Source organism: Prosopis cineraria, unplaced genomic scaffold (assembly GCF_029017545.1).
Source record: "Prosopis cineraria cultivar Desert tree isolate PC_DT_omini unplaced genomic scaffold, ASM2901754v1 PC475, whole genome shotgun sequence".
Taxonomy (NCBI): domain Eukaryota; kingdom Viridiplantae; phylum Streptophyta; class Magnoliopsida; order Fabales; family Fabaceae; genus Prosopis; species Prosopis cineraria.
In genome coordinates, this window is record NW_026555800.1 from 25,676 (window position 1) to 47,078 (window position 21,403).

At 34.6% G+C, this 21,403-nt stretch overlaps 1 pseudogene; it reads left to right on the plus strand.

Annotated features, from left to right (window-relative positions):
• Positions 1-9,360: 9,360 nt before the first annotated feature.
• On the plus strand, positions 9,361-19,351 carry LOC129297235 (probable apyrase 6; annotated as a pseudogene).
• The last annotated feature ends 2,052 nt before the right edge of the window (positions 19,352-21,403 follow it).

Below are 21,403 nucleotides of genomic sequence, written 5' to 3' on the forward strand. Positions count from 1 at the left end.
TAACATTGCCTCAATGCTCTACATCTTTGACGCAGCCTGATTCATAATGATCCTCATTTGAATGATCTCACTATTGATGGATCCCAAATCTTCATCAATTTTGTCCAACAACAACCCCAATGAAGAGATAAACAAAGCAAAACACTGACCTAGATGAGGAGATAATTAAGCCGACGGCGAGATCAAAGAGGTCAACAGGGAGAAGACGAGGTGAAGAGAAGTGAGGAAGCTGGAGTTGAAGCTCGATGCTGGTCCAATGGCGCTGGTGAAAGTGGAGTTAGTTGGAAGGTGGCCAGGTGGGGCTCGGAGGACTGAGACGACGATTCGGTTCAGACTTCAGACCGGAGCGCCGAGATCAGTCTCTCATATATCCTCCCCATAGAGCCGACGACCGAGAGCGAGACGAAGGACGAGAGCAGTGTCGAGAGGGCGAGGGTTGCGTCTGAGGGTGTGAGGATGGAGAGCGCCGAGATAAGTCTCTCAGATATCCTCCCCATAGAGCCGACGACCGAGAGCGAGACGAAGGAAGAGAGCAGTGCTGAGAGGGAGAGGGCTGCGTCAGAGGGTGTGAGGATGGACAATGATGCAGACGGTCAGGATCGCAACAAGAAATGAACGATGGAGATTTCACCACTAATCAAAACGACGTCGTTTTGAAGAAATGGAGGAGAAATGCACAGAATGGAAGTGGAGACACCCTTCGCCCGGTAAAGGTGGCTATATACACAGTGATGTAGTCAGAATCCTGAGTCAAGAGGAATAATGATAGAGTTAGCATAAGACATTTTTATCTCTTTTAAATTAATTATTTTTCTTTTTTTCTTTTTCTATTCTCTATCCAACTTTTAATTGTAGTGCTATAAGTGCAGCGAGTTAATGAAAAACATTCACCCAATTTATTCTTGAGTTTTAAATCTTCTTTATTTATCATTGTTTTTTTTAATTAGTCTCTGAGTAGTATTCAGGATGAGGAATAAGTCTATGCAGTCATATTAAATTTTTTTATTTTTTAAATAATTAATAAATAATATTGGTATTTAGGTATAGTAAAATTGTGGGTTAATATTCATGAGGCTAAGTTAAAAATTTAAATAGATCTAGGATAAAAAAGTAAAATTGAAATGGGTTTAAAGTTAAACATATGAAAATAAAGGGGTGCAAAGTATAATAAGTAAAAGATGTAAATTATAAAATATAAAAACTTATACTTCCAAACATATCATTTTTTTCAATGCCCTCCTCAATTACATGTGGCTCCGCTGGCTATACATATGTAACTATTCCATCTCAATCATAATATAAAATATTTTTTAAAAATTTTATTTAGCTCAAAATATAAATATTAAATAACTTATATATATATATATATATATTTAAACAATACCTCTATTTTATTTATTATTTTTTTAAAAAAATCATGCACTAAAATTTTAATTATTATTATAAAAATTTTTATATAAAAAATTTAATAAAGATATAAATAAAAATATGTAAATATTTTTAATAATTTAATATTTTAATTAATAACATTTATAAATTATGAATTAATTAATTATGATTTATATTATAGGTTGGAGGAGTATATATTTGTGTTAAGTAGGTAAAAAATAAATATAGCTTATTTCACCTGCCATAATTTTGCACGGTGCATAACTTTAGGTTTGACATATATCTATTATATCTATTTTATATTACGAAATTGATATACAGTTGAATTTTGAACAAAACTGTAGGAATTCTACTATCTATAATTTATGAATAATGTGTCTATACATATAGTTGTGGATTAATTATTGATTGCATTTCTTCCATCCAACACTTATTTAATTAATCAAATAACATAAATTTCTCATTTTTCAATGATTTTTGTAGCATCTTTTATTTATATTTTCTTACATTTTCATATTTCATGTTATTTTTATTTTAAAAATACAATTTAATTTTTTAATTAATTTGAAAGGTCATAATTTATTAAAATATTTTCATATTTTAATAAAAATTAAATTATTTAAATTAACTTAATGGTAAAAAAATCATTTAAAATAAATCAATTCTGTATATTTTCCAGTAAATTATCATCTTACTTTCTAATTCGCAGCAGGAGCAGTCTGTCTTTAATATTAATATAAATTAAATTAATATTATACCATAAAAATCAATATGATTTTAATTAATACATATAATTGTTTGTAACAAAATTAATGTTTTTGGTATTTACCACCCATGCCTATCATATCCTGACAGACTAATATTAAATGTTAACATGATATTCATATGATAAGTATTTTTTCTAATAATATAATTATCTAAAATGTGATATTACCGCTTGATTGAGATTTTAATATTGTTGGTCACGTAATTCTCCCAATATAATTTTTTTATCTATTTAAATACTCAATTTTACTATAAAAAAAAAAAGTCGACTCAACGATAACAAGTCTTTTAATTGGTCTTTTTTTTTTTTCCTATTTTATATGGATGAGTGCATATTGCAGCAGCGTAGGTGTATATAACATATTGTTTTAAGAAGAACATACACAAACCATCAAAATATTACCTTTAATATATGTGGCAACTACTATATATATTATTCCTCAAGTTAAATACGATTTGAATACGTTCCTTCTTCCAACTGCAAAACCGTAATTTGCATACCATGAACTTCGAAATGTTTGTGCACTATTCGGATCGCTTCATTTCATCAAGAAGTTTGGTATACAAGTTTTCAAAAGCAAAGCTATGAATACTATAAATATTAAATGTTTGTATTTCGTCCACTATTTACATCAGGCTGCAACCCCCACAATGAGTAATTAGTTTAGAGAGGATAAATCATATTATCTTAGACCAACTGTTTCACTTAATTACCCTTTGCTCTCTTTCTTTTTTCCCCCATTAATTGTGTTAAGATATTGAGAACTTATTGGCAAACGTTGATTCTAATAGAAGATATTATAATTATTTATGAGGTCTCAAATTTGAATGTGTAGTTGCTCCTAAGTAAACTTGACAATGTTCAAATCAAGTTCAATTCAATTAATATAAAGATATATATTTGAAAAGTTTGTCTGACCCGTGTCTTGGGTAAGTAATCTTCAGGTCTTTCAACTCAATCCAGATTGATCTAGTTGGTCTTGATGGTTACGTGAAATTGAAAATTCAGATCAGAAAATGTCAATGGGTTTGGGTGGGGGGCAAATTAAACATCATTTCAACAAGTTCAGGCGTACAAGCTTTGAACAAAAGCAAAAGCTTTTACATTACTGATAATGTTAAACGTTTATACGCTTCTTTCATCGCTCTGCAACCTCCACAATTGGTTGGGTAGACAAATCCATGCCATCAGACATCAGTTGTGTTATTTAATTGCTTGGTTAAAAATATTGAGACATTGCTAATTTGCTCAAGTCTTATCTCTTGGTACTTGGATGGGTAATCACGTCTTGCACAACTTGCATCCAAAACTCTTTTAATTTATCTTCAAACAACAATTCTTGACGTGTGAGCCTCCAATTTTTTATATGATAAAAAGCAAAGTTGGTGAAAAAAATTGTTGGATTATTAATCTAATTTTTTATGTAACGCATTAGCCTCGATTTTACCATAATTGCTTGTTTAAAGTGATAAGTTTTGTTTTAAATTTCAAGGGCTGAGCCCGTGTTAAATTGAGTCTTGATTACTCATAATCTATTGGATGGATACCGAAATTACTAGCCTTTTTAGTTGTTAATAAGTATAGATATCAATTATAATTGGTGTTGATCCAAGTGAAAGGAGTTATGACTATTTAACTATGAGGTCTCACTATTGTCTTCTCCGACACTCAACAAATTAACAATGATTTGAAACTTTTATCAAAAATCAATCACTTAAACAAAAGAGACACTAGATGTGATATTAAATGGAACTTATCTAAATTTGAATGGATTAAACTTGATATTGATGGCTCTATCAACATCAATGGCGCCACTGCTTGTGGAAGCATTATAAGAGATGATAAAAAAAGTTAGATTAAAAATATTTTTCAAATTTTTTGGCTATCATCGTAGCACAGCAGTAAAACTTATGAGAATTTATGAAAGATTTAACCTTTGCTGGAAAGAAAAATATATCCAAAATTAACATCTACTTTAACTTGATAAAGGCATTGTCTCTCATTAGTCACAACTACCCTGAAAGGCATCCCTTATCTGACATTATCTGAAAAATTACAAATCTTATTATGAGAAATTGAATAGTTACTTTTGATCACATTTATAAATAAAAAAATAGATGCGCATATTTTTTCATCCACCAGACAATACGAAACAACTTTGATATTACAATCCTTGATGAATCCCCACAAAAGTGTATAAGCTTCTTAGCATTACACATGATTAAATCTTAATCTTTTTGCATAGTTTTCTATAACTATGTAATAAAAAAAATGAGGTATCCTGTTTGATTTTGTATGAATGTAAAAAAAAAAACACATTTGAGAAAGCTAATCTGACTCAATTTTTCAAAACGTAACATGATTAATTTGAAAAAAGAAAAGGAGAGAAACATTTAAAAAAATAATACATCAGTCAAAAATTTAAATAAATTGTCAATTGATACAAGTAAGCCCACATTCTATGGCCGAAAAGAAGTCCGCATTCTAAAAAGGAGGTGTTCCATTCATCTTCATTATCCATACTAATATTTGAATATTGCTTTCATCGACTTTTGAAGTTTACTCATAATTTCCTTTACTTTGAAACAAATAATAAGTCAAAGACCCAAATGACATTAATAGTTAAAACTTATTATTTTGCTAGTAAAAAAAAAGGCTGAAATAAAAGTGGGCCAAGCCCACAACCCATTGTTTTAGCCGTGCCCACTTTCTTAAGTCGTTTTAGTAGTCTAGCTCTAGGAGCTGAGCCTAGCTAGATTCCAAACATAGTGAACTTGCTATGTACGTGTCTATCTAGTATCTTCCTCTAGCTCACGGCATGCTTAGTAGAGAAGTTTAAAAGAAGACAGAACCATGAGTTCTTGCTGATGGCTTACTTTACTTCACTGACCACATGGTTTTTTCCTTGATAACAAGGATGATGTGGATGAAGATAGAGAGAAAGTAATAGAGCAAAGAATTAAGATGGATATCATGCTAACTTCCTAACTAAAAAAAGCAAATAGGCCTTTGGCTCACATGTCACTGGCTGTGGCCCTCCTTTCATATGCACGTTACATCACCTCCAAAAAAACAATGCACACATGTTGCAGTCTGCACTTCGGAGGGATACAAATCAATTACATGATATGAAGTCAATTTTACAAACACAAGTTTGAAAAAAGAGTTCATTGCAAAAGATTAATCTTTTTTTAAAAAAAAAATTGAAGAGGCTAGCATAATAATTACTGGAAAAGAGTACAAGGCGAGAAAATTAGGTTCTGTCCAACAGGGGATGTCCCCTGTTTTTGTCATGTAATACTAAATTAATACAACCAAAGGGAATCTCGTGAAAAAGAGTTAAATAACTAGGGTTTCCATGTGTCACGAGGGGTATGCTGCAGCACCAGGTTTTGAAATTCACAGACACATTGTTGTATCTCAATTATCTCAGTGTATAAGTAGTGATCTCTTGCTGTACCTTTGTAAACTAGGTCAATAGCTTTCATGGAATCTGAGGTCATGTAGACGTTCCTAGCATTTATACGTATATAAACCTCGACATCAAATTTAATGGCTTTAAGTTTAGCGATAGTAATTGGGACATTTCCCGAGTTACAGATGAAGCCAATGATCTAGTCTCCGTTTGAGTCCCTAAGTAGGCCTCCGCACGCTGCATTACTCTGATGGTTCACTGAGGCATCTACGTCTAATTGAAGAGTTCCATTTTCTGGGCTGACCATCCAGGCTCGTGATATCTCCTCCATCCTGTGTTATTTAACTTTAGGTGATGCAGACCACGTTCCTCCAAAAGCCTCAATCTACATATATTCAAGATGTTCTCACTAGTATGATTTGTATTTTCAAAATTATCTTGACACCGTGTTGTCCAGAGAAGCCAACATATATTGCCAAAGATCTTGCCCCATGGCCCAGATTGAAATAATATCCCTCCTAGGTTCTGTTTTGGCATTCCAAAAGAACCAGTCTTGCAACCAACAAGAAAAAATAATTGTTATGAAAAGCAATATTTAAGATCTTTTCCCAAGCCTCCTTGCTCTCGTGCAATCTCTCGAAATGTGCATCACACTTTCCTCACTATCATACTTAAAAGGTTAGATAGCATCATCGGTGATCCCTCTTTTTCTTCTAAAAAGGTTTCTTGGAATTCTTTCATGAAGGGTCTGCCAAAGGAAAAATTTAACCTTTTCCCGTAAAAGCCACTTCGACAGTCTAGTCTGGATCTTAGGTGTAAGCGTAGACGCCCTTCCTTTGAGGAAGGTGTAAGCCGACTTAATTGAGAATCTACTATCTGTAGTAGGTCTCCACTAGAAACCATCTTTTTGAGGATTAGAAGGGGGAGGTGAGGCCATAATTTTATCCACAATGGTAGTAGGGAAATAGCATTAGAGATTTTGCTCTTTCCAGTCCTTCAAAGCAATGGAAAAATCAAATACCTTGGCCATGGCATTAAATCTTTGCCCCTAAATGATAGCATATTCAATCAGAAGTTTCTCCAAGGGAGCCCATAAATCCCACTAGAAGCTAGTGTTATTACCATTATTTACCTTTCTACCTATACCTTAGATGAAAATTTCCTAAACCTTTGTTATCTTTTTCCACGTATGGGAAGCTGAAGGATTCTTTACTACGGTTGGAACACTGCCATCTCCACACTTATATTTGGTTCTAAGACATTTGACCTAAACCACATCAGGGTTAGTGAGACTACCCCCAACACAACTTCATCAAAAAGGTTTGATTTTGAAGATGAAGGTTTTTTTATCCATCTTAACTCTTTGTTCTATTGCTTGGAATGAGATGCATTTTCCTTTGGTTATCCCTATTGTTCCCAAAAAGACCCCTCCTACACTTATTAATTTCCTTCAAGATCCCCACCGGGACATGCATGATTTGCATAAAGTAAGAGGGAAGTGTAGAAATGACAGACTTAATCAAAACAGTTCTACTAACCATATTTAAGAAAAAACATTTCCAAGCAAAAAGCCTAGAGTGAACTTTTTGAATGTTGGAAGAGAACATACCTTTAGTGACCCAAGTATGGAGAAGAAGAATACCTAAATATTTGCCTAGATCAGAGGTGAACCCCATACCAAGATTTTGACTCAACTCCCTCACATGTTGATGATTGGCACCTTTTGAAAGAAGAGTTTAGTCTTCTTAAGATTCATCCTATGTCTCGAAGCCAGACAAAAAACATGTATGACTTTCTTGATTAAATTCGCTTGCTTAAGAAAGGCCTTTGAAAATAGAATTAAGTCATTCGCAAAAAACAAGTAAGATATTTGAGGACTTGAGGTAGACAGATTCAAAGGTTTCTAAAGCTTTTTAGCCTAGTAATCATGAATCATCATGTCCACTCGCTCCATACATAGAATGAGAAGGTAAGAGCTTAAAAGGTCCCCTTATCTTATTTATCTAGAGAGTTAGAATTCGTTGGACTCCTCTTCATTCCAAAAAACCCTCATAGAATGCATTTCATAATAATGTGAATAAAATTTGGGCCAAGTCCATTGCAATGAAAAGTTTAGGCTATAAAAGACCAATCAAGATGGTTGTAGGCTTTTTCAAAATTCACTTTTATGGCTACACACCCTTTCTTTCTCTTTCTAGCTCGCATGGCATGTATAGCTTCTTATGCAATGATAATATTGTCACAACTCTGATAGCCAGCTATAAAGCTACACTGATTTGGCTTAATAAGATAATCCAAATACTTCTTCAATTGATTTGCAATGATTTTTGTGAAAACTTTAAAACTTTCATTACAAAGTGAAATGGGTTTGAGTTTCTTAAGGCAAGAAGGGGGGGTTCTACTTTTGGAATCAAGCAAATGTTGGTTCGATTAATGGACTTAATATTGGAAGGATCTGAAAAAAGACTCCTAACAAAAGAGCTAACCTTTCTACCAATGATGTCCCAATGGGTCTAGTAAAAATGAACTTAGAGGCCATCCTAAGGCCTTTAAAGCTCCCATAAAAAAATTGCATTTTTAACTTCCCAATCCATCACCTTCTTTTGAATATCTTATAACTTCGCTTCAGATAATGTAGGAAAATTCTTAAAAATATTTTCAAAGTTAGCCTCATTATTTTCCTTGGTATATAAATTCTTGAAAAAAGCACAGGCCATATCTTTGAGCGTGCTCTAATTAAAAATCCAATTCCCCTCATCATCCTTTAAAGCCTCAATCCTCTTTTTCCTTCTCTTGATCACAGTGGAGGCGTGAAAGAACCTAATATTTTTGTCTTCTTACTTGAGCTACTTACATCTTGATTTTTGATACCAAATCAAGATACACCACAGCACTTCAAGAGATTATCTCCCTCATTTGAAAGCCGACATGTTTTAACAGGAGGCTATATTCACAACACTTCACCTAATTTTCATCTTGTTAGAATTCTTTGTAAATAGTCTTCTCTAACATATCTATCCCTCAATAAAATGTCAATATTATAAATATAAGTTTAAAGAGAATGTTCATTTCATAAGACTAGCTTGCTAAGTGAAAAAATCCTTTAAATTTATAAACTTTACTTATATTATTATATGACTCCATGATACAAGACTTGTATCAGTCAAATACAAGATTACTATTAATTCTATACCATATCAGTAATTGGTAATTGGCGCTTCTACTTCCTCATTTACTTTAACTTGTCAAACAAAAACGTAATCATGAGAAAATTTCAATGGCTGAAATATATAGAGATTAGGATTAAAAAAATACAAAAAGTAGAGGTATGATCCAAGAGAGACATTTGTTGTTGTCAAGAAGAGCCTGCTCCCTATGCTTATCTAAAAAAAATAGAGAAAGGCTACGACTGAGGAGACAAAGGGATTGTGCTCTCTAATTATTGATTGAATTAATGATTAATTATATTTTCTTAGCCACCTATAATTAATCACATTTGATTAGACATAGTTTTTGTGGCACGCACAAAGTTTTAATATAAAATTGTTCACTGTTTGTAATTGAATTTACTCTATGCATATGCTTTTTTCTTAATATTTTATACTGAATTATGTTGATTGATATGTTACTGGGGGAGATTATAGAATTAAAGCGTCTCACAATCTGAAAATACTTTTATTAAAATTAAAATAAAAAGTAAAAAACTGTTGGATTTGCAAAAATTACGTTTCCCCAATCAGGGTCCTTCGTTGTAATTTTCTTCTAATTTCGGACCTCAGCATCTGAAGCTGGCACTGCCACCAGAACCAGAACGCGTCGACAAGTCTTCCCCTCAGCGCGCCCTCACTCAGACACACGCCCCGCGCGTTAATTGGCACACCGACCTAGAGAACCTTTCCATCTGAATGAAAGCTTTTCAAAATCCAAACACTGTTTATTCTTCGATTGGGCATGGATTTACAGAAAAATCTCCAGTCGAGGCCTTCTACTTCTTCTTCGAGTGCTTATATTCCGCCACACCGCACCCAACTTCACCCTCGTATGATCTCAGTCTATTCTTCTCCGCCTTACCCGAACCTTCAGCCAAATTCTAACAGGCAATCAACCAAATGGCTCATCCTTGCCGCCTCTCTTTGCACCGTCCCCTTCTTGTTCTACCTCTTCACTACCGCGCAAAAAATCCACACCTCTTCCAAATTCGATGAGCCAAAGTCTACATTCTTCGGCCTTGTTATCAATGCGGGTTCCTCGTATACCAAAATCAACGTCTTCGAGTTTCTCGGGGAGGGTCGGATTCCCTTCCTTGACGAGGCTGGGTCGAACTCGATGAAGATTGGGGTTGGATTGATGGATTTTGCAGGGGACCCTGATGGGGCCGGAGCCTCCATTGTGCAGCTAGTCGAGTTTGCTAAGCAGCAAGTCCCGAAGAAGGAGTGGGGAAGGACTAAGGTTCAGTTGATAGCCACGCCGGAGTTGGAGAATTTGAGTGTAGATGTGAGGGAGAAGATATTGGACTCTTGCAGACAGTTTCTTAGGTCGTCTGGGTTTTTGTTCAAGGATGAATGGACACGAGTAATTCGAGGTAATGTCGTTGTTGGTTCTTCTGTGATTTTAATCTGTTGCCCCATGTTGGTGCGAGCAGTGATGATTTAAAAGGAACCCCGGTAATAATTGAGATCATGATATTAGGCATGCAGGAAGTCGGCTAAAAATTGATGATTTTGGTGCATTTTAATAATGACTAACTGGTGCTCACAGTCTATGGTTACTTCGATAAACGAGGAAAATAATATTAAAAGTGGCGGTTTCTGCTCCCGATGATGGACGAACTGATAAAACAGTTGCACTCTGATTGGCTATTGGCTTCTAATCCCAAGAGATGGATGGCAAGTCACTTGATCAGTGATTACCCAATGGCTCGTGTTCTGTGATGTTTGGTGTTTGCTCTCAACTGTGCGCATTGGGTGATGCAATTGTCTTAAGAGTTCACTTTTGAAGTGTTTGTTTCATTACTGCTCTACTTCCTTACTTCCTTTGTCTTTTTTGGACCTTTTAGATTCTTATGATTATTTAATGTGATAACGTTTTTTTTCCCTGTGTGATTAAATCTCATGCACTATTACTTCTATGAAAGAAGAATGAAATAGAATAGATTCATCAGATTGAATTGATTCATTTGTCTTGATTTATATGAACCATTTCTATAATTTGTGATCCATTGTCCTACTAGGGAAAAGATTGTTCTAGAATTTAAAAATTCAAAGCTGCCTCTTGGGTAAAGTTGTTCGTTTGGGTATACTTCTAGAGAAAAAGCACAACCGGAATTTTTCTATATTCAAGTATCTCGCACTGCTATATTCTTAATCAAAGCAACTAAAAATGAAAGTTTTAGAGCTTTATCATCCATATCACTCATATACAACAATAAAATTAGGAAGGAACTTTAATTATCTTATCAAGAAGGGTTTTCTAGTCTTCCGTTCTGCCTATAACTTTCCTGCACTTCTCCCTGTTTTGGGGTCATTTGTGCTTAGGCCTTGTTTTGCTCCATTCTGAGCTGTGTTGGGGTGTGTTCGAACCTTAATTTCCCCCCTATCTTTGTTCTATGTATGTTGGAGTTGGACATGTGTTAAAGTTTTATGACAGTGTCAGTAGTGGATGCATAACTTACCCGTTGGTTGGTGCTTTTGTAAGTTAAAACACCCATTTCTCTTGATATTTGCATCATGTGTAAGAATAGCTTTGAATTAGGTGCTCATCCTTGTGTACACTGATGTTATAGTGAAATGAACAGTGTTGTTGTAGAACATTGAGCGTGTGTTTGGTCTTTGGAGATTTTTCTTATGGAAAGGTTCCAATTGTTTCAAAGTAAAAGGGAGGCTAAAATAAACTGTGGGAAGTTTTTGAGGTCTTACAACATCTTTGGTTGGGGAGGAAGTGTGGAACTCTCTAATTTTTAAGGATTCTCTTTGCATTCTGAGGAGTTGTGGTAAAGGATAGTGTATATGCCCTTATTTTAATATTTTTCTCTTGATCTTTTTAAGGGGCTAGCCTGCTTGATTGCAAAGATATTGGGCTGTTTTACTGTCTTTTTTTAGTTAACAAGTTTAAGTCATTCTTATATTATTGCTCTTCTTTAATTTTGATTTCTTTTCAGAGGTTATTTACTCTCCTGTTTTGCAATTTTGTCTCACTTAATGACATTTTCTTTTCTTTTCTTTTTGTCTCTTTTCTATAAGAAAAACCTCAAATTTCTTTGAATACTGGTTTCAGAAACATTTAATTATTATTCTTAACGCTTCTTATAGTTAACTGTTGAAAATGGAAAACAGTAGGCTGTGCTAATCCCCTCTACATGAATCTGTATCTAAAAATTCCACTTTCCACAGTGGTCACCAATGTGAAAATTCAAACTTCAGTTAATATTATTAAGCGGCAATAGGAAGATATACTTTTGGAGCTGGCATATTGGTCAAATTATTTACACCCGAATCTGCTCCTTTTCTTACGTATCTGTATTCAACTGTTGAACTTTTATTGAAAGAGATTAAAGGGAAAAAAGAAATATGGGTTATTACAACTGTGGTGGAGGTCAATGGAGGAGGAAAGAGAATAGAGACCCGTTATTTATACCTGGCCATGTTGATATTGCTTACACAGAAGTTATAACAAATTAATTTATTATTTTTTGAAATGTTGTTTTGATTACTGTTGCTTTCTGGTGGGCTTGAGCTTTTTTCATGTTTAATGAGAAACTATATACTCATAACACAGGTGAAGAGCAAGGTATCTCTTCTTGGGTTGCTGCAAATTATGCTCTTGGAAACTTGGGACGTGAGCCTCAAGAAACTGCTGGAATAGTTCAACTTGGTGGGGATTCTTTGCAGGTTTTCTCATTCACTAATTTACAGTTTAATTCATGTATGCATGAATCTAAATTTTTCATTATTACTCATTTCTCCTTAAACACTTGTATGACTAGACTGCGGGCTTGTGCTTTGTGCGGAGCTTGAGATAAGTTGCACTGTTTATTACTATGAACAGTGTTGTTTTCTGATGATTTTATACTATATAGATTTATCCATACATGCTTTACATCTGTTTGTAACATGTGATAGAATATCAACTTGTTGGACAAGGTTCTGCCTGTGTTCATTTTGTAGACTTATTGCCTCAGTACAGAGAGATGTAATTGGTTAAAAAATGCACACTTTTTTGGTTTTCTTCTTCTTTTTTTTAAACTTTTATTTTTGACTGATGCATGACAAATTTGTTGGGATGAAGTGTGGAGTAATGTTGGTTGACATGTTTGGGCAAAGTGTTTTCAATTTGTGTGAGAATTTTGTTCTTCTAAAGGTGCTGAATACATATATGAAGTACACTGGTATTTGTAGGTCACATTGGCGTTGTTAAATTCAAAGTCAGTACAGCCTTCCCAGACTATTAAATTGTCTGGAGTTACCTACAATCTCTATACTCAGAGTTGGCCCGAACTTGGCCAGGTATCTCCCTGCTCTTTCCAAGTTTATAGATTATATGCCTGTTTCAAAGTGTTGGATGATGTGTTCTATTTATTTATTGTTTACTTGCTGTCAACTGATGTCATAAAGAAATTTAAGTTTTGTATTTCCTTCATCTTCCCACATTAAGGTTCCAAGAAACCATCACCAGAATGGCCAGAAGCCTACTCTTGGAAGATTGAAAGGGCTCTCACATAATGGTTTTCAAGCCACGCTACCTGAGACCACTACAAGGACCCACCTGAGCTATAGCCTATACCCCACATGCCCATCCTCTAATGAGAAGACCTAAAGTGCCTGATGCCATCCTCTAGAAAGTAGACCACCTAGGTTGCCTAGTGACTTACTCTAGTTACCAGATTCCTTGGAAGACTAAAATATCTCACTTTGCTAGTTGGGCAAGATTCCTAGGAAAAGTATGAGATTGAATTGGACGTTGGAAGCTCATGCCTATTGGGATGCTAGCTAGAGAAATTCTTGTCCAGTTCAATTTGGTTTTTAGATGACGTGCAAAAGCTTTAAGTGTACTAGTCTAGACATTCTCCATTTTGTCAGGGATCAATAGTTGCCCTCACTTCTCCCCTGAGAAATATTGCGTGAGAGTGACTTGAAAGGTCTTGATTGAGGAAGCTTTTTTGTTGGGCCCAACTCCAGGATACTCTAAATTGGGATGAATGTTTACATTTTTAGAACTGGCCCCTTATCAGTTAAGACAATTTTCTGTTGTAAGCTGTCAAACTCATACCTTTAAGTCCTAATAAAGACTATTACCACTTTCCTTGAATGATGTCCATATCAAAGCCACTTCCTCTCCCTTGTCAATGAGAAGACACCTTTATATGACCTTAAATTATCTTATGATCATGCTTAAGCTGCTTATTAAAGGAGCCCAAATCAGCTTGCTACCTTGACGATTTAATACCCCTCAGCATGATCCTCCGTTGGCCAAATGTTAACCTATCTTCTCTCCACTGCAAATAGATCCACATGACATCATTTAGATTACTAGAATTTCTTGCATTGAAAGTGTTGCTTTACTGATTTTTTTCCAGGGACTCCCCCTCTTTACTACCCATCATTAGACATTTTGCTTATCACACTTGAGAGTTGTTTTTAGCCATAGCCATAAAGGAACTAACCTCATACTTGCTTCATATATGGTTCTGGCCTTTCTCCCAGAGATACAGTTTATGGTATTTATGGGAACATTTTCCTCTTCTTACCTAAAGAATTGCATGTAAGTGCTCCATTCTGCCTGAATCCAGATTCCCATTATTATCTAGGATTCCTAACATTTTTATATCTCCACTTCTCCTTGAAGGCTTGAACCCACTTGTTACGAGAACATTCTGTTTTTGGCAGTGAATAGGTGTATGCTAGAAGCCATTACTACTACTTGAATGTGTTTTCTTTTGAATGAATTGTTTTCATTGATTGATATCAATTATTTATCCTCATTGAAGCTTTAAGTTTAATGTTCTATTTTAATCAACATTCTTGGACAGGATGTAGCATTGAAATCGTTGGAGGAACTGCTTAATCATAGGGAATCAAAATTTTGTAAGTAATGAGTTGGGAACCTACAACCTTCACTTTGTGTAGTACAAAAATGAAGTTTATTTGTTGTATGTTTTTGTAGATGCTAGTACTATAATTGTATTAGTCTTGAATATCAAACTTGGATGTTGATGGCCCTTTGATACATCTGATATTGGTATGATTAATGCGTATTGGAGTAACCTAGAGTATATTGGAGGGTGACGGAATCATGATCTCATTCCTGCTGAACATGCTTGATTAAGTGGTTTAAAGAAATTGAATGAGAACATTTTACGGTAACAAGTACTAGCAACAAAGTTTTTATATGGTCATTTGAAAAAGTATAATACTCAACAAAACTAAAACTAATATTATAATTATAACTATAATAATAATTATTATTAATGGTAATAGGTGACATTGGTTTTATTGGAAGGTGATAATGCCAATTCATCCTCAGAACCACAGGGCTTTTATTTTTTGCCTCGCAAGTTTCATTGGGGAATTTTGGCCTGAAATAAAGCATTGAATGTTAGGCATTGACAGCACAGTTCTGCTCCAAATTACACATCAGATGTGCCTTCATAGTTGTTTGATGAACATTGCTGTGTCGAATGTTATTACGGGGAGAAAAATTCCATAGATGGTTTCACATAGGAAATTTCCTACTTGTTAGAAGTTGATGATATGAGATGATTTGCTCTAGCAATTGGTTCTATGGCCATTACACTCTTGAAAAATTTTATATAACCAAAAGTAGATTAGGGTTTCAATGCAATTTATTTTAGAAATAATTAAAGGCTATTGTTTGGTGGAATGAAGATTAAGAATTGATGACAATGTTAGTTTAGATACTAGATCTTGTAAAAATAGTAATATTAACACTTAAATACTAATGCATTTCCTATTTCACGTCATCCTTTTTCCGATCAACATCAATGTAAAATATAAAATTTATAATAAGACACACTGTTACAAGACGAATTGTATAACTTATTCTCTATATTCAATGCACTGGGAAATGTGTCTAGTTATGCTTTATGTAAGCACCTAATCGAAGGAAACTGATTCTTTTTCCTCGTTGATCATCTAGAGCTTATGATGTAATCAATGTGGTATCTGGTATGTCTAGGCAGTTGCAACTATGAGCTCCTGTCTCTAGTTGTGGCATTTTTTGATAGTCAATAGTTATGTTATCAATAAGTGGTCAGAAGGAAAAGGCGGTGTGTTATTAATATGTAGTGGAGTCCCTGTGGTTGAAGATGGCTTAGCATGTGGGGGGGGGGGGGAAGGGTCATTTGTGTTTATAGAGAAATGTTTTGTGATCTAAAGTTCATGCAAGTCTTTTTGCAAGACCTTGTCAAAAATGCCATTTATGAACTTTCACTCTGAATCAAATGGTACAATCTGATGATTGCCAGTCATTCATTTTTATTGATGCGCAGCTTCAAGATCTATCAGAAACAATATTGGTAACCCTTGCATTCCAAAAGGGTATTCTTGGAACTCTAATGCAAGCTATGTGCATCGCCCAATTGTCCAAGCTGCTGGAAATTATTCTGCATGCAAATCTGAAACTGGGACATTTTTAAAGAGAAGAGAAGGTTTCTTCATATTTTGATATTTTACTATAATCAGTATCTAAGCTATACTTTTGGACCAATTTTGATCACTTATGCGGCTTGCTAACTTACGTTTTTTATGATGTGTTTCTTGTGGAAGCTTCGTCTATTGTGCTGTTTTTCATTGGATGTTTTTTGTATTTATTCATCCTTCAAGACTAAATGGCTCAGTGATATAATCTTTTCAATAAATAGCCCTCTATAATTCCATATGCATGCTTTCATATTAAAAAAAGTTATATGCATTTGCTGTCACTGACTGATATACATGCTGCTTAATGACAAAAAAAGAGATTTACAAATTGCCTATGACAAGGCTACTATTGCCGACAAGGCTGCTTGTTCATTGATCATTACTATATTGCTTTGCTTCTTGGCCAACTGCGACCTGCTAAGAAGCAACATGCACTTGATGTTGGTTGCCAACTGATGCTTCAATCTTCATTTTCTTATTGTTCTCAACATTAGAAACTATTAAAATCATTTTTTATCAAATCAAATACAGACATGATGCCTATGGTTGATCGAAATTGCTCGAACCCCTGAAGTAGCATTGTTTTACATTCAGTTCAACTTACTTTAGGACTCGTGATCTGTGTCTTCCTAGGGAAGCTTTCTTAACTGATGGTAAATGGGATTGGAGAGCTCTTATATTTGGGCAATGCTGTTTTCTTCCTTTTAAGTACAGAGAAGATATCCTAGACTGCTTGCTGTGTTACCTTTTACAGAGATGATATTCACTTGTAATTGTTTCTCTCAATGCAGATAGATGCCAACACCACCATGTGAAGTTACCTCTTCTTTTCTCGAGTTATCAGGCGTGCAAATTTCTTCAGGAAACTTCTTCTACACCTCTGAGGTTCATATTTGGTGACCTTTGTTTTTTTTTTTTTTATCATTGGTTGTTCCATTTGCATGGATTTTATAAGCTCATGTGTAGAAGTTTTTTGTTCGGGGCACTTAGGCTGTTTGGTTGGAGGGGAGGGAGGGGAGGGGGTATCCCCCAATTTGGGGGGGAGGTTTTGGCAAGGGGAGGGGGGATTTTTAAAATTTCCCCTCCCCTCCCCTCCCCACCCCTCCACCAAAGAAACCCTTAGTTACCCATTATTGACCCCAGAATGGCCAATGGATGAAGCTCTCAGAACATTTAAAGCTGTATGAGCCTAGTGCGTAAAAGGTCATACCTGACCTATCATCACTATTTCTGCCTTGGTTGAATGCTTGAGGTTGCTCTATCGCACGATCTAATTATAACCGTAATAATTATAATCCAACCTAACCTTTAAGATACAGACAAATAACTAGTAGTGCCAAATGCTAAAATTTGGGGCAAAGTTCTGAGTCACTTGTGACTCTTGCTTCTGTAACATATAGATGGTGTTTGATACATTGGAATTTAGTTTTCCTCGTACTTGGAAACCTATTCATAAAATGTTTGAGTTTATCAAATTTTAAAAATTTATGCATTGTAAGTATCCTAGAAGGATATTAATATATATCTATATCTATATATATATATATATATTTTGTTCATCTTGTGTTCATAAAATATCAAATGCTGCCAGAGCTTCTTAAGAAGATAGAAGAATAGGACAGAGATTTATTTATATTTATATTTGCCTATGTTTGCTTCGCTCTTTTCTTCTAGGACAAGGTCTCACCCTCCCCTTTGCGGAAAAATTCACCTTTTTAATGAAATAATGTTTTATTGAGAATATTAAAGATAAAGAAGCTATATGCCATCGCACCCTCATGATATGATCATATGGTATAACTGCCCCTTGGTCATTGATATTTTACTGTATAGATGAACCTTATGGTGTACCTGGATTGATCTAGTATCTTAAGGCCGTATGTTAGATTAAATTTCTCATATATTATAAGGGCTAACTTCATTACTCTGCTCTCCACCTCTTTGAGAGGCTTCTGATGGGACCCTGTGTTTTTTCCCCCTAAGCATGTGCGAACATTATATGAGGTATTAGGAAATTGAGCATTATGTTGAGTTTGCCCCACAGTCATCTTGCATATATTCCTGCTATTGCTCTTGGCTCAAAAGTTAATAAACGTCTGAGTGGAAATAAGCTATGGCTGGATTCTTCTTTAAAGGTTATAAGGAATGTATAAAGATGAAGCAGAATATAAGAAATACTTGAATAACCTAAATGTATGTAGGTTAACTTCAACAGCAATCTGCATTGGAAGCAATCTACTTGACTCCCCTTGCACTCTCTTTGTAGCTCTGCTAAAACGATGCATCTGTTAAATTAGTGACATCATTTCCACGTAATTCAATGTCCTTCAGTTTTTTGGGATGGTTCCTAGGGCTTCTTTGTCTGAACTGGAAGCAGCTGGCCGACATTACTGTGAAGATCATTGGGATGCTCTTAAAAATCAACATAATGAAATTGATGATTCTGGATCTATCAAAGTATTGTTTCTCTTCTGCGTATATGGTGGCAATTTTGCATGACGTTTTTGGGATATCTATGGAAGAGAGAAGGTATGCCAACTATGTTCCCAAACAAGCTGGCTAAGCTGAAATTTTTTGTAATTGCTGAAGAGATGAAGTAATTAAAATTGGCTCTCTGTTTTTGTGTGTGTGTGGGGAAATGCAAGATTCATATTTTTATTATCGATTGAAAATTTGAATTTAGAAAATAAGTTGGGGCGATTTTTCAAGAAATGAGTTTAAGTATATGATTGATGACATTTGCAGGATTGGATTTGGAAATCGGAAGGGGACTTTTCACATTGACTGGACCCTTGGATCCTTCATTGTTGAAACGATGACAGAACCCGTTGAATTGGAACCTGTGGACACAGGGCTGATTGTTGGGAATGAATCAGTCACATACTTCTCAATGTTTGCATTTCTTTTTCTATTTGTACTGGCTGCATTCTTTGTACTGCAATGGAGAAAGCCACAATTAAAGACTGTATATGACCTCGAGAAGGGACACTACATTGTTACTCGTGTACCTAGGTAATACTATCATCTGTGCCTTGAATTCATTCTTTTCATTTTAAGATGAAATTTTCAGCTCGTGTATCTCTTGATCAAGCAATATTTGGAAGAGAAAGTATGAACTTTAAAGCAGGGTAACTGTTTGTATGCAAACTACATCGAAATTATTTTAGAAACTGAAGGGGCAATTTTGTAGAGTGCTTTAGGGTGTATGCTCCTCATTTTTCCTTTTTTTTTTTTTCTTTTTAAAAGATTCGTGAATGTATCTTTTTTAATTTCTTTTCTTTTCTTTTCTCTTTTTTGTTTTTTGTACTTACTTGAAGCTATAGTGGTAGAACAGGGGCTTTTGATAGCATGAATAATGCACTTGTGTCTGTTATTGAAGGGTGCAAAGAGTCCTGAATTAGACGACTTGGGTAATTAATTCACATTGAAGAACGCTTTTGTGCCATGTTTTGTTGGTGAGTTGTTGTGGACATCTAGTTTTTTAGTTTAGGAGCTATAAGGTATTATGATTAAACCCTCTATGCTAATAAACTTAAAACAAGCAAAAATACAGAAAAATACACAGAAAATGGGACTAAATAGAATAATGGAGTTGTATTACCAAGCAAAATGAACTGAAAGTAAGAGTACATGAAACAACACAAAATACAACCAGTACAACAACAAAAACATAAGTTACACATGAACAAATGATGAAAAAAATATTTTCCTCCACCCAATTTGGTACTCGAGTGGCGAGCTTTTCTCACCACTCACAATTTTCAAAATACTCCACACCTTCCCTCTGGATGAAAGGAGAGATTTAAAGATTCAAAAAGTTATAAAAGGTTGAACATAATTCTAGCTGAACCTAATCCCTATTCATACATCACTTTGTCCCCCTATGACCAGGAACCATTGGGTAATTCTCTTATCCATTCGAAGATAATTCTTTAATTTCTTTCCTACACATGTCCCTCCATGTACACTATGTTATGAGCCCTAGGAAATGATATATAAATTGTTCTAATTATTCAGCTCTATCATATTCCAATTCTGCCTCAAGGGGCATGTCTATTGTGGTGAATACTAAGAAATTATCTGGCACGTAATGGGAAAAAATAATTTTGATGAAGAATAACTCATATTATTTTTTTTTTTATAATATGAGAGATAATAATATAAGAGATTTAATTAAATAATTAGTACCAGATTTCACAATCCTCAGGCGGCATTTGTCACTCTTGCTTTTGGTTGATGAAAGAATTCATCCATATGTTTGAGCAATGTGCTTATCTTGGATGATGCCTTGGCTCACATTGATGATAATCTATTATTCGTAACTTCGAGAGAGATGACGAGGCTCCTTTTTTGGTGTTTTGGGAGAAGAAGCTACTCGACTAACTTGCTGTTCTTTGCCAGTTAAAGGCTTTATAGCCCAATTACATGCATGTTTTCCTGTAAATGTCCGTGCTAATAATTGATGTCATTTACTTTATGTTATTTCCCCATAAGAAACTCAATTTATACTTTATGTGATTAAACTCAAACTTCGTAAGAGTATAACCAAGCAAATCCATTTGATGCCACAAAAAAAAAAAAAAAAACACAGCAAATCCATTTACGATGAATTTAATAGACTTGAAATTAAATAAAAACACAAGGATGGGCAGTATCCTAGAAAACATCATTCCCTCGAGTCTCTTATATGATTATGAGGTCTCTTTCAAAAATAAAACTTGACCCAAATTATAAGTTGTGGTCATGATATAAAATGATGTCATATTTTTACTTAAGCAAGGCATAACAAAATTTTCTTTATTTATAAAAGCATACTAGAATATTAGGATTTCTTGAACAAATAAAGCCATCAATAATTTTCTTTAATTTGTTAAAAAAATGTTTGAACAAGGAACCGTAAATTTTAACATCTGACTTGAGAAGTTTTCTGATTGGGATAGCCTGCTAGATAGGTTTCCACACCGCGGCAAAACCCTTTTTCTGTTTTTATTTATTTAACAGTTATTTATTTATTTTAAAAAAGCACTCTACATGCTACGTTCAACCTTAATCCCTAACTAGTAAAAGGTACCCGTGCCTGGCACAGGTAATTTCAGGAATAATTTATTTTTTAAATTATTTTATGGAAAAAAAATTTCTCCAATAAGAACAATGGCACGCAATATTTAACCTAATAAA